Here is an 18304-nt window from a genome sequence, read left to right as displayed (position 1 = left end):
ACTTAAAGTCAGTGGAAACAAAGCAGAGATTCTCTACATTTGCCTGAGAAAACTTTTGTATTTATCCATAAAGTCCACATAACTACAAGTCTCTTAAAGTTCTATCCTTTCTAGCCTCAGCAATGTCTCCAAGATCACCGAAATTAACTCGAATTGTTATTATTTCTCCATTCTCTTCAATTTTGGAGGGGATATATATATATAATTTATATATGATTATATATATAAATTATATATGATATAATTATAAATTATATTATAAATGATATAATTATATATAATTTATATATAAAATTATGATTATATTATAAATTATATAAATAATTTATATATATAATTTATATATATATATAATATTTTTTGAGATAGAGCCTCTCACTCTGTCACCCAGGCTGGAGTGCAGTAGTGCAATCTCCGTTCACTGCAACGTCTGCCTCCTGGTTCAAGCGATTCTCCTGCCTCAGCTTCCTGAGTAGCCGGGATTACAGGCATGTGCCACCACAACGGGCTAGTTTTTTTATTTTTAGTAGAAACACGGTTTCACCATGTTGGCCAGTCTGGTCTTGAACTCCTGACATCAAGTGATCCACCCGCCTCAGCTTCCCAAAGTGCTGAGATTACAGGTGTGAGCCACTGCGCCCGGCCTTGGGGCTACATTTTTAATTGTGTTGTTCTACCTGAACTATACCCATTTCTCTTCTAGCCATCCTTAACTCTAATATGTCATATGCCCTGTTACTTTTTCTGATAAATTTCTGGTCCAGTTCATCTTAGCGAAGAGCCTGAAATAAAGTAGCACCTAAGAGACAGTTTGTTGAATGAATGACTCAGCACTTTGAATATCTATATTTATCTAAAACACGGATAAAGTATGTTGAACAAAGTCCATCTTTGTTCAACATATCAGATGAGGGCAATTTTTATAAGTTCAACATATCAGATGAGGGCAATTTTCCTGATTATCAAATACGTGTCAAACACTTAAGTTTCCTAATTCAATCCTCTTAACCATTGTGAGAAAGAATGAATATTATTATTATCCTTATTTTATTGAAATGTAAAACAGGCAAAGAGAAGTAACCAGACCATTGGTATGACACAAATTCAGTTCCAGGTCTGTTTATGATAAATCTCATGACTATATTATGCTATCCATGGCTCACAGTATATTAAACACCTTCGTAACTGGAGGATATCATGAGAGGCCATAGACAGTGGCTAAAGCAAGCGTTTTCCAACAGAAAACTTCAAGGAGGAGAAATAGGGTATCCCAAGAGTTACAGTTGAATAGATGTGGCTATTTGGAATCCAGGACTAGAAATTCATGACATTAGATCAATCATCAAAGATATTTATTTACTACAGCTATATGCTATTTATATACAAAGCTGCAGACACAAAACTAAGTAAGAAAACAATTCTTGGCCGGGTGCGGTGGCTCACGCCTGTAGTCCGAGCACTTTGGGAGGCCGAGGTGGGCGGATGCAGAGGTCAGGAGTTCGAGACAAGCCTGGCCAACACGGTGTAACCCCATCTCTACTAAAGATACAAAAAATTAGCCGGGTATGGTGGCGTGTGCCTGTAATACCAGCTACTCTGGAGGCTGAGGCAGGAGAATCGCTTGAACCCAGGAGGCAGAGGTTGCAGAGAGCTGACATCACGCCATTGCACTCCAGCCTGGGCGACAGGGTGAGACTCCGTCTCAAAAAAGGAAAAAAAACAATTCTTTTGGATTCCCAGCCTTGAATTCAGTGGCATTGCCTATGATTGGCTACAAAGAAACCTGCTCCTTCATGAATTTTTATTACTACCCCCAAGCCACCACAACTAAATATGCAATTTTTACTAAAAAAAGAGTAATTGCAATGCACACATGGCTTTAAAACAAGCTGCTTTTCTCCCATACCCAAACAGCTCAGCTCCAAGCACCGCCTAATTGCTACATAGAAATTCTAAGGCTGCCACCGCTGAAGGCTGTGATCTGCTATGGACTGAATGTTTGTGTCCCTCTAAAATTCATATGATGAAATCTGAATCCAGAATGTGATGGTATTAGAGGGTGGGGCCTTTGGGAGGTAATTAGGACATAAGGGTAGAACCCTCATGAATGGGATTAGTGCCCTTACAAAAGAGACCCCAGAGAACTTGCTCTCTGCTCTCCACCATGTGAGGATATAAGAAGATAGCATTCTGCAGACAAGAAGAGGGTTCTCACCAGAACCCCACCATGCTAGCATCCTGTTCTCTAACTTCAAGCCTACATAACTGGGAGAAATAAGTTTCTGTTGTTTACAAACCATCCAGTCTATGGCACTTTGTTATACAACAGCCTAAGACAGGTTCAGAACATCAATCACCAGGAGAGGAGGGATCAGAGCTGTAGTCATCAGAAGGGTGTTCAGAACCAGACATGTGGAAGAATGAGAAAGGGAGTTACTAGCATGAGGCGAACAGACAAAAATGTGTTCACAGTAGCAAAACAGGAGTCCAGTTACTAGGATTAGGGCACAAGATCCAAATCAGGCAGGCAGCTGTAGACAAGAATTTAAGCAAAAGACATGCGAGGCAACATGAACCTCCAAAGTGATTCGATTGACAATAAGTTTTGTTTTACTTTAGAGCTGCAGTACAAAACCATGAAACATGAAATTTATACTTAAGATTCAGGCAGACCCAGTTTGTGACCTATTTTACAAAGATTATTTTACAGGGTAACGGTGCTGTAAATCTAGGTAAGAAGCTAATTAGTCACCATAACTATCTTGGGTAGTAGGCACTGTATATTTCCCAAATGTATTTTTTAAGGTAATTCACAGCCCAAGAATGATTTCATTCACTTGCTTGGAATTTTTTTAAATGACCATCCTGAAAATATGTATACATCTCTTCAATAAAAAATGGTTTTCTTAAGTGAATTTAAAATTAGGCCTAAAAGTAAAGTAGAATTGACATGTCATTAGAAGTAATAAATATCTCCACACTACAAGAAAACTGTCTAATTCAAGATGCAAATTGTTAATATATAGCAAATAGAAAGCCACTGCTGGATAAATTAGTAGTACTAGTAAAATTCAGCCCCCAATACGTGGTGCAATTAAGTCTACTTTCTCGAGGAAAGGTATAATGACTGAAGGAAGTCACAATACTGTATATTTACTAATATCAATTAGCAATTTGTTATGTTTATATAGCCAACTAAGCCAGGTGACAGCAAAAATAAATCTAAGTATCATCTACTTGATAGAAAGCTTTCATTCAGAATAGCTGATTTTTCAATTATGTACCTTTAACAAACAAACAAAGCAAAAGGACCAAAAGAAATACGGTTTTTTTGTTCTAATTAGAAAGTTTTATGTGTGTTTGTGTATTCATTCATACTTTGCTACTCTTTTTCACTTTAATATAGTCCTACTTACAGAATAATAGTTTAGTTTGTAAACAAAAAAAATTTATTCAAAAACCGCCTAGTAATGCATTTATCTTTATATTAATATTTTGGAGGTACTGGATTTAAATACCTTCTTAGAAATGCAATTCATCTTTCTTCTTTGTCCCGTTTCTTCTTGGATATCCTCTTTGACAGTCTTATAAGACCCAAAGATCTTCACTATCAGCTTTCCCATATCCATCATATTTATCACATTGTTTGTTAAATTATTTTTATTAGCTCAATCCACAAATAGGTGGGGTCCACTGTGTCTTTTAGCAAGTTCAAAATCCACACAGGTAAGGGTTGGGTTATTTGGATGTCATTTTACAGATTTTTTTCACCGGGCATCCTGCAGCAGCACAAAGGAAGCAATTCTTAGTATGTAACATCGCCTTCCGACTTCTCACGGTACCACAGCCTAGTGGGGACCAGAAAAGGGCTGGCATTAAGAACGCTCCACCTATCCTCCAGAAAGCTGAACCATCCACTGGATAAGTGCTCTAACCTGGAGAGTGTGGGTCTGAGTGATCCTGTGTGGGTCTGTGTGGGCCTGCGTGGGCCAGTGTAGGCCTGTGCAGGCCAGTGCAGCGTGGGCAAGCACCAGAGTGCGCGTGCGTGCTCCATAGCTGACACCCACTCTTGAGTCTCTGTTTTTTCACATTTCCTCCCACTTCTATGACATTTAGGGATATAGGAATAATCTCATTAGTCACTAACCTCAGGAAGTGTACTGTTTCAAATGATCTTTGCTGCTTATAAAGTACCACTTATAGCCGGGCATGGTGGCTCACGCTTGTAATCCCAGCACTGTGGGAGGCTTAGGCAGGTGGATCACCTGAGGTCAGGAGTTCGAGACCAGCCTGGCCAACATGGTGAAACCCTGTCTCTACTGAAAATACAAAAATTAGCCAGGCATGGTGGTGCATGCCTGTAATCCCAGTTCCACAGGAGGCTAAGGCATGAGAATTGTTTGAACCTGGGAGGTGGAGGTTGCAGTGAGCCAAGATCGCACCACTGCACTCCAGCCTGGGTGACAGGGCGAGACTCTGTCTCAAAAACAAACAAACAAACAAAAGTACCACTTATAAATAGAACTGCCATATTTAGTAAATAAAAATACAGGACACCCAGTGTAATTTGTATTTCAGATAAGGAGTAATTTTATTTTAATATAAATATATTTCATGTAATATTTGGGACATACTTACACTTTTTTAAATTCCTTGTTTTTATATCTGGGCGTCCTGTAACTTATCTGCCAACCCTATTTATCAAGTATGGGTCTAGATAAGGAGTCCTGATTGTATCATAATCAAACGATCTTTCCTGGGAACAGTGCCTCAGTGCCTTAGTTGACTGCATTGCCTTGCAATTTCAGTGGTCTAGTTGTTGGTCAGAGATGTCCAGCCGCAAGACTGCATTTGTAGCATACACTTGTGCAGTGAGAAAATGATACCTGTGCTTTACCGGAGTACACGCATGGTTTTAAAATTTTATTGGAAATATTTGACTATGTCCAGTTCAATGGACATTATTTTGTCCCCGAACTAAATGTCTCCCTCTAAAAGCAAATGGAAACAGGTACAAATTTAGAGCATATAGCTTTACCTACATGAACAAAAACAATTGGAGACCAGATTTAGAGTCTAGCAAGTAGTCTACAGTTCTGCTCTTCCCTTGCACATGAAAGGCCCCTGGAAGTTGTTTGGTTCACCTTCCAGTAACTACAATGTTGTGTAATGGCAACAAGCCTGACAAGTGCAGTTCTCTGAGTTCTGAGAAAAAGTTCATTTAGTCTTCCTGATTCCATACTGAATGTGGTAGAGTGTAGCTTAGAGGTGATCGGCATGTAGGGAAAAGAGGATTATTAGGTAGGGACAGCACAGAGCTGTGGCTGAACTCCACAGAATACAGTAGAAAAAACAAGGGAAGGCAAAGACACAAAGAACCATTGATCATACTTAAAAGATTAAGCCTCGGGAATGATCGGACAAAGTCAGCACCGTGGGATCACCTTGGAGGAGATCAGAAAAGAAATTCACCAAAGCTAAAAGAAACATGTAGGCACATGCCACCAATGCAAGCCAAGGATGGTTAGACAGAAATAGCCCCCTGCAGATATTTCTTACAGTAACTCCAAAGAAAATCTTATTCTCTGAATCCACAATGCAGTCTTTACTCTCGTCATATTTTCCCAAGTCACAGTACTCACATACATATAAATATAGAAATTGAAAGTCTTTTCCTTCATGTTCAAAAAAATTTTAAAGATACATTTTTAGATGAATGACATTTCAGCTCAAATCACAATTGAATTTTCGGGGACAGTTACAATGCAAAAATCATGATGCTCCCTATGGATTGATACTTTGGTTTAAAATGTTAGTTACATTTGAATGCATTTGATTTGTTGTCTTTTTTGTTTGCGTAGAAAAAAAACAGGAAAGATGACTATAATTATGCATACTTTGCAATGATTAGGCATTTAATATGCAATAAGATATTTGCTAGGGAAGTATGTCTATGGCTAGAATAGAGAACAGGCTCCAGGGTTATGTCAAGATGCAAAGTGATATGTATGCGAATGAATTCTCAGGCTCATTAATCATTTTTGTACTTGAAGTGCTAAACTGCTAATGTTACACTGAGAGTGAAAATGAAGTAATTAAGGAGTTTAACAGCTACAGTCTTTTGAGGAGAAAACAAGTTGATAATGCTTCTTTTAATATGTTACATAAATTGGATTTGTTGTTAAATTACAAAAACCAGGTTCATCTATTGTGTAGCTTCAAATGACACAAATCATTTGATTATATTTGTATATGGGGCCAATAGATCGCTATGTAAAGGCAGTTCACTAAACCATCACATTTATAAGAGAAAGTCTCTGTTACCAAGAGCACAAAAACACCTATCAGGTTCTCATCATCTTTTTTTCTTTTGATGCTCTAAAGCTTACTTCTCAAATTATCTGTGGTGAAGGGCCAGTTTTTGTTCCTTTGTTTCTGATTCATCACAGATATATTATTTCATAAAATGCAATGCCAATGACTTGAAAAATGAAACAGACATACAAAATACAATCCCGTTTTAAAATTACTGGATCCAGCAGATACAACAGTACTCAGTCAGATTCCTATAAAAGTTTCTAATAGCCTACTCTCAATTGCTCCACAGACCGGAAAGAATGTGAGGATCTGCAGCAGCCCAGGTTGAAAAGCACCACTCTAAAAGGAGAAGTCTAGAGAGCAGTGGTTTGGCCATAAACTGATACCAGTTCACTTACTGGCTGCATGTTCAGGTCACCTGAAGGCTAGGGACACCTATGAGGAACTAATATTCTGTGTAAACTTCCTGCCACCTTTAGGGAGGACTATGAACTTGTCTAGGCGGGGGTAAGACCTGCTCATAGATGAGCATCTCTGCTTGGTCCCTTTCAATTGGAATTTGCTTTCTTCTTCTTTGGTCACTCTAAATACTTTTTTCTTCGTTCTTTCCCTTTTCTTTTCTTCCCTTTCATTCTTTTTCACTCTTTTCCATTTTGGAGGTATTTTCATACAGTTAAAGACTGAGACCCTGAAGATGGACAGAAATGGATTTAAATTGTGACGCTGCCACATTCTGACTATGAGAAAGTAGGCCAGTCATTCAAACCTGGTAAGTCAGAATTCTCATCTGTGAAATGGCAACAGTACTATCCTCTGTACGGCATGAATGTGATTCCAAAATTAGTTAAAAGAGTATAATAGGTGATCATGGAATGTTATTCAGCCCCTCACCCCCTTCCTTTTCTGGTTCTTTTTTGTTGTCCAACAGAGAAAGCCGCACTATTATATGTTTAAATTAATGTCTTTGCAGTTGTGCCTGCAGCTTATAAACATGGCTCTTCTCAGAAAATTAATTAAATAAAGCCAACCAATCAGCCAGCAAACCAGACAAACAAATAACAGACACCACTACATCTTTATCCTCTCCCAGGTAATGGTACTATTTTCCACAGTGGTCCAAGCCAGAATCCTGGGAGTCAAACTCACACCCTATCCAATTCTAAAACTGTCACTGACTCCATAAAATTATTCCTCCAAAGTAGTTCTCACATCCATTTCTTCACTTCTGCTCCCTAGCCACTACCTCAATTCTTTTCTTAGGTTTTAAAACCAATCCTCCTGAATGTTTTCTCAAACTCATGCAATCCATCATCTTCAACATTGCTACCTGAAGGCTCTTTCTACAACAAAAACCTCCTCAAGTCAGCCTCCTGCTTGAAACCTTCCCTGGAGGCCCGCCCTCTGTGATCTATGGGGAAAAGTTCAGAAGCTTAACTTTTGGTCAGATACAGCTGCCACAGTTTTAAATACCGTAGTTAAACTCTTTCCAAATTGGTTGGTAAATAACAGCTTCTCTAGACCCAGGCCACACAGGCCACACTCAAGCCCTCCTCCAGGCCCTGCAATCAACCACCATCTAAAAAAAAAAGGTTAACACCTGAAGGAGCAAAGAAGAGGGCGCCTCCCACCCTTCAACAGAACTGTCTTGATCATCAGTGTTCCAGCCTTACCAGCTGGAGAATATTTGTAATACTTCTCCTACTTAGAAGTCTTTTACTATCCCTTTCACTGTACTTTGAGTATTTGCTACTCTTATGCAGGGACAAGCATGTAGCGTAATTTAATTTAAACATGAAGCAGATGTTTGAAGGTAAGGCCAGAATTGCCACTCACCATACTCAGAAGGACACAGGCTTAACAGAGAACATTATAGAATATAGAGTGTTCTTTGAACATTATAATATTTTATTCTAATTTGTCCACTGGGTATCAAATGTGAATTGGTTTTTCTTATCAACTTATATTGTATTTTGCATACTAACACTTTTAGTAATTAATAGAGTTTCATGGTAGAAAGAATTGATCATTATATATCCTGTCTCCTAGAGTTAATACCATTTTTAAAAGGAGACAATGTTTTCACGTTTAAACACAGAATACTATAATTATAAACATCAAGCCTATTTCAAAGATTTTTTCACTGTGATTAATTTAATATAAAATATATTACTAAGCCCTCTCAGAGATCCATTCAATCTCAAAATTATTTAACATAACAAATTCCCACTATGCAAAAATATTTAGAATAAAAATTGACCTCAATCAAATAATATATCACCAGCATTTACTTGTCAATGCACATGTATATGAGTTTTTATATGATTAGCTAGACGTTTTCATAGAAACGCTAGTTTTCTATTTTCTTTTTAATGAGACAGTAGTTACCCTCAGCTGAATTTTATTTTCATGCATCAGTTGCATATTAATCTTGAACATATGTATGGGACTAGATGTAATTAGGTAGTTTTTTAAAAATAAATGCTGGTATTTTAAATTTTATTTTAAGGACAAACTTGCCTTCCTCAATTGAATTTTATTTTTATACCTTCAATTGCACATTTCACTTGAGATCTAGATGACTAGATTTTTTTGTAAGAAAGAAGCAGACTTAAACACAGGAAACCTAAACCAGTCTAGACTTGGAGCTGAGTATAAATCATAACACCTCTTTTGCTAATATAGAACATTTTAGGATGGAAAGAGGCCAAGGTGTACATTTAGGTCTGGCCCATCTTTGAGTTATAATTATTATTATAGCCTACTCTGCTTTCTCCCCAACCTCCTCTTGCCAAAACTATTTTTAAATTATACTTGTAATACTTTCTTCTTTTGCTGGACTTGCTGACTTATTCCATGTTTTCCATTCCCAGTGTGATGAATCTCTTCATATTTTTTGTGACTTTTCTTCGATATAAGCTGGTGGTGTCTGCTGGCAGTTGACATTTACTCAAATAGTTAGGATCACTCGTCATATCTATTCCCTGAGAACTGTGCAGATAGAAAATAATCCCTTCTTAATCTCTTAATTCTCAAAGTACCTAGTTCTAAAATTTCCTGTATTTCTAAATGTGTTATTGAATGTACATATTTTTAGTCATTCCATGTCCTAGCTGTCATTTCTAAAATAACAAATTTATAATAAACAAATTTGAATTTGAGTATCCTATATCTAATAATTCATATCATATGTTACCCTTTCTCTCTTTCACTGAAGACAAAAGTTGGCTTTTTCTATTTTGGGGAAAATTGCAGGGTCTTTGTGAATAAATATCTACATATTTAATTCTTATCTAAAATACCTATTATTTAATGACTAACATTTTGACAAGAGTGGGGGATAAAAAAGAGAAGAAACAGGTGTAACAAATAACTCTTACATGTATTATAAAATCAAAACACTAATAGATTGTTTTTTAGGGGTCAAAAGTATTTCAATGCTTTTGAGACTCATTATTTATCCTGGGCATGACATGAGAAAATAGAAATAACTAGAGTCAATTAAGTTTAATGGCAACCCAGTAACTCCAACACACACACACACACACACACACACACACACACACACACACACCATCCTCACTCTGCTTCTGCTTTGGAATCTGGAGCGGTTTATCACAAGTGAAGTGCTATAGAGTGATTTTCCCGCACTCAGACATGAAAAAGTCAAGATAAAACAATGCTAGTAAGAATATTTGTTTTCCTGCCCATCTCCTTAACATTTATATCTCAAAACACTGGTCCCCAAAAGTAACTGACTTTTTAAAGGCAGATTCCTGGGCATCATCCAAAAAATTCTTGTTCATTAGATCCAGGATTAGACCCAAGAATCTACACTTTTTTTTTTTTTTTACCAAGAAACCCAGGTTTTCTTGAGCTAAAGTACAAAGATTAATCTCTTCATTTTTTTCTAACACGTTTTTCCATCTCTGATTACTAAATGGTTAAATCCTTTGTTAATGCTTTAAAATATCTTTACACAACTACAGTATAACATAGGTAAGCATGGTTTAAAAAATATGCTTACAACTAATTGGAGCAATTGTGTTCGCAGCCGCCGCCGCGCCACCGCCACCGTCGCTCTCTAGCTCGCCAGCTAGCCAGCCTCTAGCTCGCCCCTAGCCAGCGCCGCCTCTAGCTCGCCGAGCTCCAGCGGAAGGAGAAGGGTGGTTAAGCAAGGAGGTCTCTATATCATGGCTCCTACAAAGCTGACTTCCCGCAAATCGACTGGTGGTAAAACACCCGGGAAGCAACTGGCTACAAAAGCCGCTTGCAAGAGTGCGCCCTCTACTGGAGGGGTGGAGAAACCTCATCGTTACAGGCCTGGTACTGTGGCACTTCGTGAAATTAGTCATCAGAAGTCCACTGAACTTCTGATTCACAAACTTCCCGTCCAGCGTCTGGTGCAAGAAATTGCTCAGGACTTTAAAACAGATCTGCGCTTCCAGAGTGCAGCTATCGGTGCTTTGCAGGAGGCAAGTGAGGCCTAGCTGGTTGGCCTTTTTGAAGACACCAACCTGTGTGCTATCCATGCCAAACGTGTAACAATTATGCCAAAAGACATCAAGCTAGCAGGCTGCATACGTGGAGAACGTGCTTAAGAATCCACTATGATGGGAAACATTTCATTCTCAATAAAAAAAAAAAAAGTCTCTTCTTCCTGTTACTGGTAGTTCTGAACGTTAGATAATTTTTTTCCATGGGGTCAAAATGTACCTAAGTATGTGATTGCAAGTGGAAAAATAGGGGACAGTAATTAGGTATTGGCAGTTTTTCCATTTTCATTTGTGTGTGAATTTTTAATATAAATGTGGAGTCATAAAGCATTAATGCAAGTTAAAATGTTTCAGTGAACAAGTTTCAGCGGTTCAACTTTAAAATAATTATAAATAAACCCGCTAAATTTTTCTGGACAATGCCGGCATTTGGATTTTTTCAAAACAAGTACATTTCTTATTGACGGCAACTAAATGGTGTTTGTAGCATTTTTATCATACAGTAGATTCCATCCATTCACTATACTTTTCTAACTGAGTTGTCCTACATGCAAGTACATGTTTTGAATGTTGTCTGTCTTCTGTGCTGTTCCTGTAAGTTTGCTATTAAAATACATTAAACTAAAAAAAAAAAAAAAAAAGACAAAAACTAATTGGGGAGGGCCAGGCACGGTGGCTCATGCCTGTAATCCCAGCACTTCGGGAGGCCAAGGCAGGCGGATCATTTGAGGTCAGGAGTTTAAGACCAGCCTGATCACCATGGTGAAACCCCGTCTCTACTAAAACACAAAAATTAGCTAGGCGTGGTGGCGGGCACCTGTAGTCCCAGCTACTCAGGAGGCTGAGGCACAAGAATCGCTTGAACCCAGGAGGCGAAGGTTGCAGTGAGCCGAGATCACACCTCTGCACTCCAGCCTGGGCAACAGAGTGAGACTCCGTCTCAAAAATAAATTAATTAATTAAATAAACTAATCGGAGAGGATAGGACAAATTTGGAGGACATGGGAATTCATTCAGCAAATATTTCTGGAGCATCTATTAAGTGTTAAGCACGTTGCTCAGTGCTGGACATATGAAAATACAAAACAACCTTTTCATCATCCAAGGAACCCAGAGAGTCTTGCAAAAGAGAGACCTAAAATGGATCAATCATAACACAATGTTGTTGATTATAACAAAAACACAGGCAAAATACACTACCGCCTAATATAAAGGAGTAGATACGTTTTACTTCCTTAAACTTTACACTGGGGGTTCTCTTCCCCAGAGTGCCAGACATTATAAAATCTCCAGTTAGCCTCTCGAACACCAACCTTCATTTTCTGGTCCTAAACTCCAATTCTTTAGATTTCTTAGGTGTTTTATTCTGCTCTCACCTGTGTGCTTCTAGCTGTAGCACAAGCAAGGACAGGGTTAGAGGGGGGTCTCTTTAGCCAGTGGCATTTTGGATGCACATCAAAATTGTAGGTTTCAAATGTCCAACTGCCATAATCCAACAAGCCAGAATTCTTAGCCTTTTTATGCCCCTACTGGGGTCAGACAGCCCACATGTAAAAGCACTTGACTACTTTATTAAAGGGAAAAGGTCTTTGAAAATTGAGTATCAAATATACAAATGTCCATATATTTACTACTTCTTTAATCAAATTCCCTTAGAACCTCATTGTGGCAAGATAGTTAAATCCTTTTTATCAGGAATATCTTTTCCTTCCCCTTAGTTTCTTTTCCTTCTCCCCTGTTACCAGCTTATCTACTGAAATGCTCTTAAAATAATTGGGGAAAGAAATAATGTAGGAAAGGGTTACTAAATCTGAATTTTACTGGAACTGGAAAAAAATGTGGAAAATGGTAAAAGTGAAATTTCAATATCTCTATTTGATACAGTGAAGAAAAATTAAGAGCAAACATCTTGAACCATAAACCACTGATAATTGACTTAAACCATGAGTATTTATCAGATTCAAAAGTACAAATGTTACACACCCCATATTATCAATGTATTTCACAAATGTTTATTGGCCATCTACTATACGTACAGCCCTATGAAATGAGCTAAGGATATAACCTTAAGTGAAATATGGACATAGTATATGCCCCCATTACATTTATAGTCTGGTAGGGGTGTAAAATCTTTTTTTTTTTTTTGAGGCAGAGTCTCGATCTGTTGCCCAGGCTGGAATGCAATGGCGCGATCTCAGCTCACTGCAAGCTCCGCCTCCTGGGTTCATGCCATTCTCCTGCCTCAGCCTCCCGAGTAGCTGGGACTACAGGCGCCTGCCACCACGCCCGGTTAATTTTTTGTACTTTTAGTAGAGAGGCGGTTTCACCGTGTTAGCCAGGATGGTCTCGATCTCCTGACCTCGTGATCCTCCTGCCTAGGCCTCCCAAAGTGCTGGGATTACAGGCGTGAGCCACCACGCCCGGCCGTAAAATCTTAATAAACAAATTTATAATTGCAAATGTGCCCAATGCTAGGTACACAACACTATCAACGCAAGGCAATTTGATCTAAATGAAGAGGTCACCGAAGGCCTCTCTGAGATGGGATGTGAAGGACACGCAGGAAATAATTAGGCAAAGAGAAGTAAGAGCAGCCCAGGCATAGGGCAAATGCTGTGATGGGGCTTTATGACAAGGATAGGGCTTTATGACAAGGATGGGGACAGAAAGAAAGCTGATGGGACTGGAATTCAGAGAAGGGCAAGACAGGTGAAGGCTAAACAACTGGGAAGGCACTGAGAATATATGAAAAAGTGAAAAATATCAATGGCACCTGGTTCCTATCCACCAGAGCTCAGAACTGAAATGCAATTTCAACGGCCACCTGAAATGCAAATTCAACAGGTGCTGTGGCAGGGCTAGAGGCAGCAAAGTGGCTCAGCACAATCAGAAGAGTAGGAGAAGAAAATACTTTGTCTGGGTGGCTGAAGTCTGAGTTGGACACTAAAGGAGGAGAATGACCAGGGAGAAATGGAAAAGCAATAGCAAGGGTGTGTGCCAGAAAGTAGAAAACACTTGACATTAGAAGCAACTGGATGACTAACTAGTTTGATATCTTATCCTACAATTTGCTTTTCTAAATTGCTATTTCTTTTTCTTTGGAGTTTTAAGAAAATCTAATTCTACATCATGGCCGTGTATCTGTTTAAAATGAAATAAGAAATTTTTTACATGATGTAATATAATAATGAAATCGACTACCTCTGGCCTTCATCTTCAAACATTCTGTCTTTTGTTTCCAATTTGCTTTTTGGTCACCTGTCTTCTTTTCTAGAAATGTTCAGCAGTCACTAGGCCTCCAGAAGCTTTCATCCCAATGAAATTCACGTAATTTTAAATTTCCACCTTTTCTTTCATTACCTTTTTAATATAAAACATGTGTGTAATTTTGCTACTAAAAAAGAATGTTTAAAATCTCCTTTTCAGTTTTACATCCTTTATTCTGAGGCTAGTTGAGTTACCTGGACCCTTCAACCAATACTTGTTACAAATGAAGCAAATATTATGTTAGCCTTTTGTCGATCTGTCAGTTCCCATTAGAAATTTTATTTCTGAACCTCTGCTTAGCATGTATTCTGTAATTAAGATAAATGTATTTTTTTAATGATCTACTACCATGGCAAATGATTAGGACATGTTTATTTGCTTGGTGCTCTTTTTGCTGATAGGAGCATTAAAAACTTTAGTTTTTCAGCACTTAGAATAGGATATGTAATATTTGTACACCGAACCCCTGGAACATGCAATTTACCCATATAACAACCTGCACATGTATGCCTTGAACCTAAAATAAAAGTTGGAAAGAAGAAAAAAGAAATGGTTGCATACTTTGTTGATGACATTATTCTAGATCAATTTTTTTTTTTACCATTTTTGTTCATTTCATTTATACTACTGATAGTATTATAATATGATACACCGAAGTACCTCACTGGTATTTTTACCAACTTTTCTTACAGGAAATATGATTCCCTGGTTTCATCAGCTCTTCCTTTTCAAGGATTTCTTATATAAGTGTGTATGTCAGGTTAATTTATCTGGCTTCATTTCATGTAGACCAAGGTCATGAGTTTAATTTCTTTGGAAGCAGTTCAGTGTTTTAAATGGGAACTAAATTTGGTCTCAAACAGACCTGATTTTCCATCCCGACTCCTCCCACCCCCAACGGCACCCCTTTCCCAGGTCACAGAAGATAGAGTGCTTTATTCTATCTAGACTCAAGACCCACCCAAGTCAGATACATTTTGAAAAATATTTCTCCCTGTAAACCCTTAAAACCCAATATTCAGCCAGTGGTATGGGTTTACTTGCATTTTCCTCTGGGTCAAAGTAAAGTATTTGGGCAAATTTCCCAATTTCCATGAGACTCAGTTGCTTCATCTTTAATTACAGAAAATGTTTAAAGGATCTCACAGGGTCCTTGTGACATCTAAATATGGCAAACATCAATGATGTCTGACACATAGTAGTTGCTGAACAAATGTTTATACTTTCCTTCCCTGTGCTTGATATTTTCTATCCACGTATGGACGAAATAAATTGCTAAAATCATAGATTGCTGACATAATCTTGACAAATACAAATCACATTCCATTTAGAATTGTTGTCTTCCTCCAACTGTATTATTATCTATGAGTTACAATTATAAAAATACATATATATTTGAAATGATTTATGGATATTTAACAATAAACATTTAATCGGCCCCATTAGCTTTATGTGAATATAATAAAAGTCATTGGAGAGGTTTTTTTTATTTAAAGTAATTTTTCAATGGGGATAAGAATACCAAGCTTTTAGATTTATTGCTTAAAAAGAAATAGGTTAATAAATATAAAGCATTTGGTACAGTGTAGTGCACAAAATTAAGTCCTCAATAACAGATAACTAATTATTTTTTAAAGACCCTTAAGGTTTTGTTTGTTTGTTCGTGTGTGTTTTTTTTTTTAACCAAAGAAGTACACCAAATCATAGACTGCTAGAACAATTTAGAAAAAAAGAAAGAGCACAAACGGGGTCGGGGGTGGGTGGAGTTGCCTAAAGCAGGAACTATTCACTCCTGCCTTTGCCCCATAGTAGCTTAGTAACTTTTGGCAAGTCAACCTCTGTGAGCCTCAACGCTTTCCTTTAACCCCAGGGTGATTTGTTTCAGCATTCAACAAATGTTTACTGAGCACATAAGGCAGGCCACATAGAATGAACCTTTAATATGATGGCATATATAAAAGGGTCTATACATAATCAAATGAGATCCAAATGCAGGTTCCTGTGAGCTTTGGTGAGAGATCTAATTACAAAACAAATTAACACTTTAGCTGCCTGACAGAGGAGTTGGATTTAATGTTGTGATCATCAAGATGCCATTCCTGAGAGCCCTCATGACACTAAAAGGCAGGTCTTTCCTTAAAAGCACAGGACCAAACATGGAAGTGTGCTCTGGTAGATGTAGAATAATTAATGGATTGCTATTGTCATCTTACTTAATTTTACACACTTTCTGAATCCCAAGTCATGCAGAGAGTCTATGTACCTCTAGCAATGTGAGAGCACGTCCATTTATATATACTATATACATACATACATATATCGAAGCCTAGTATATGAGCTGCAGGGACTTTGGTGGTAAAAATGGTGTTTGCAAAGGGCAGCCTGACCCAAAGAAAGCCTTTTTTTTTCTTTTTTGTTTTTGAGACCCAGTCTCTCTCTGTCACCCAGGCTGGAGTGCAGTGGCATGATATCAGCTCACTGCAACCTCCGCCTCCCGGGTTCAAGTAATTCTCCTGCCTTAGCCTCCCAAGTAGCTGGGATTACAGGTGCCCGCCACCACGCCTGGATAATTTTTGTATTTTTAGTAGAGACAGGGTTTCACCATGTTGGCCGGGCTGGTCATGAACTCCTAAACTCAGATGATCTGCCCACCTTGGCCTCCCAAAGTGCTGGGATTACAGGCATGGGCCACCACACCTGGCCAAGAAAGCTTTAAAGAAAAAAAGGTGGAGTTAAAGTATTCTCCAGTCTTTATTATGTTGTATTGAAAAATATACTGAAAAAATATCTGGATCAAGCTTCCTTGAGTTGAGCTAAAATACAAGTGCAAAACTTTATGTGACAGGATTAATGAGGTTCGCACAAGTGAAAAGATTGGCTCTACCTGCGCGTGTCTTCTTTTGCTAAATGTGACATACTTCTCTACGCAGGACTCATTTATTAAGTTGGTCTTCTATCTGGAACAAAAATTCACTTAGGCTAGATTTATTTGAAAATATAGTCCCCTGCCCCCACCATAAACTACTAAACCCCAGATTCAGCTAGGGTCCTGAGTTGATATATATTTTCCTCCATGATTTTTCTCTACTAAAAAAAAAAAATCACGTCACAGTTATGCAGCTATGCAGCTGTTTTACAAAGGCTGAATCCTGCTACTGCTGTGTAAATGGTATCATTTTCTTGATCAAAAATGTATTTTTATATTTACTTGCCCCCCAGAATATAGCATGAGTCTATCCTTGGAGATTCATCAGCTGGATCTACTACAATAAGGCGATTGTGGTCCCCCGTCAGCATTGCTCTTGAGGTGAAACATAATTAGCACTCCATCAGAAACCACTTTGGAGAACACAAACAGTAGTTGGCTTCCAAATCAGACTCCTGAAAAGAACGGCATTATACAGTATAAATAAAATGCTAATTTATTATCGATTGTATGAGGGTAGTGCATGCACAGAGAGGCTTGGTTGCTTTCCAATATAAAGTACATATTCGATTACATCCACCCTCCCTTCATCTTTTGTAATAAAGATGCTTGCAAAGAGGTTGGGCTGAACATTCTTCAATACACTCTGTGTGTGCTATGGGAGTTAGGAAAAAAAAGAAATCCTGCTCCTATCCGCAAGGATTTTACAGTGTGGAGGGGAGAATAGAGCATGCAACAACAGAGTAGTCTCCCAGGTCCTGCCTCTTAATCACTGCCCTTAGAAGATACCATGTCTGAGAAGCCGTGCTTGCCCAGATTTAAGACTCAGGGCTGGAATAAAAATCAAGGTTTGAGTAGCTGGAAGTACTGCCCTATTAATAAACCATTTTAAAGCCTTAAAATGGAACAACTCTAAATATACTTTTGGTCAGACATAGGCACCCAAGTTACAAATCATTTGACAGCTGATGTGCTACAAAGTGAGTATTTGGAAATGTTCTTGTGGAGGGATTTTTAAAGACTACAGTAAACCAAAACCTTTCCAGGGTGCTTTAAGTATAATTCTGTCCAGAAGGAGTAGGAGAGATTAGATGGCATCTCAAGCTTCCTTACAACCCTATAACTCTGTCGTGCTGAAGTACTTACATTGCAGAGGAGCCATGCAATTTTATGCTGCCCCGTTAAAATACTATAAAAAAAGAAATGTTCAACATAACAAAGTAGAATATACCAAACGCCATTCAGAATGAAGGTGAAGGCAGATTGAAAGACATGGATTAGTTAGGTAGTGTATGTTCTC

General features: G+C 38.2%; 1 protein-coding gene and 1 pseudogene across 1 annotated transcript in view; one reads left to right on the top strand and one right to left on the bottom strand.

Annotated features, from left to right (window-relative positions):
• IL1RAPL1 (interleukin 1 receptor accessory protein like 1) overlaps positions 1-18304 on the bottom strand; it is a 1371738-nt gene that overhangs the window by 1287300 nt on the left and 66134 nt on the right. The window lies entirely within an intron of this gene.
• On the top strand, positions 6217-12075 carry LOC129395241 (histone H3.3A-like; annotated as a pseudogene).

The sequence above is a fragment of the Pan paniscus genome, chromosome X, assembly GCF_029289425.2.
Source record: "Pan paniscus chromosome X, NHGRI_mPanPan1-v2.0_pri, whole genome shotgun sequence".
Lineage (NCBI taxonomy): Eukaryota > Metazoa > Chordata > Mammalia > Primates > Hominidae > Pan > Pan paniscus.
The sequence above is the reverse complement of the archived record's forward strand: the minus strand, read 5'-3'. Positions and strand labels throughout refer to the sequence as shown.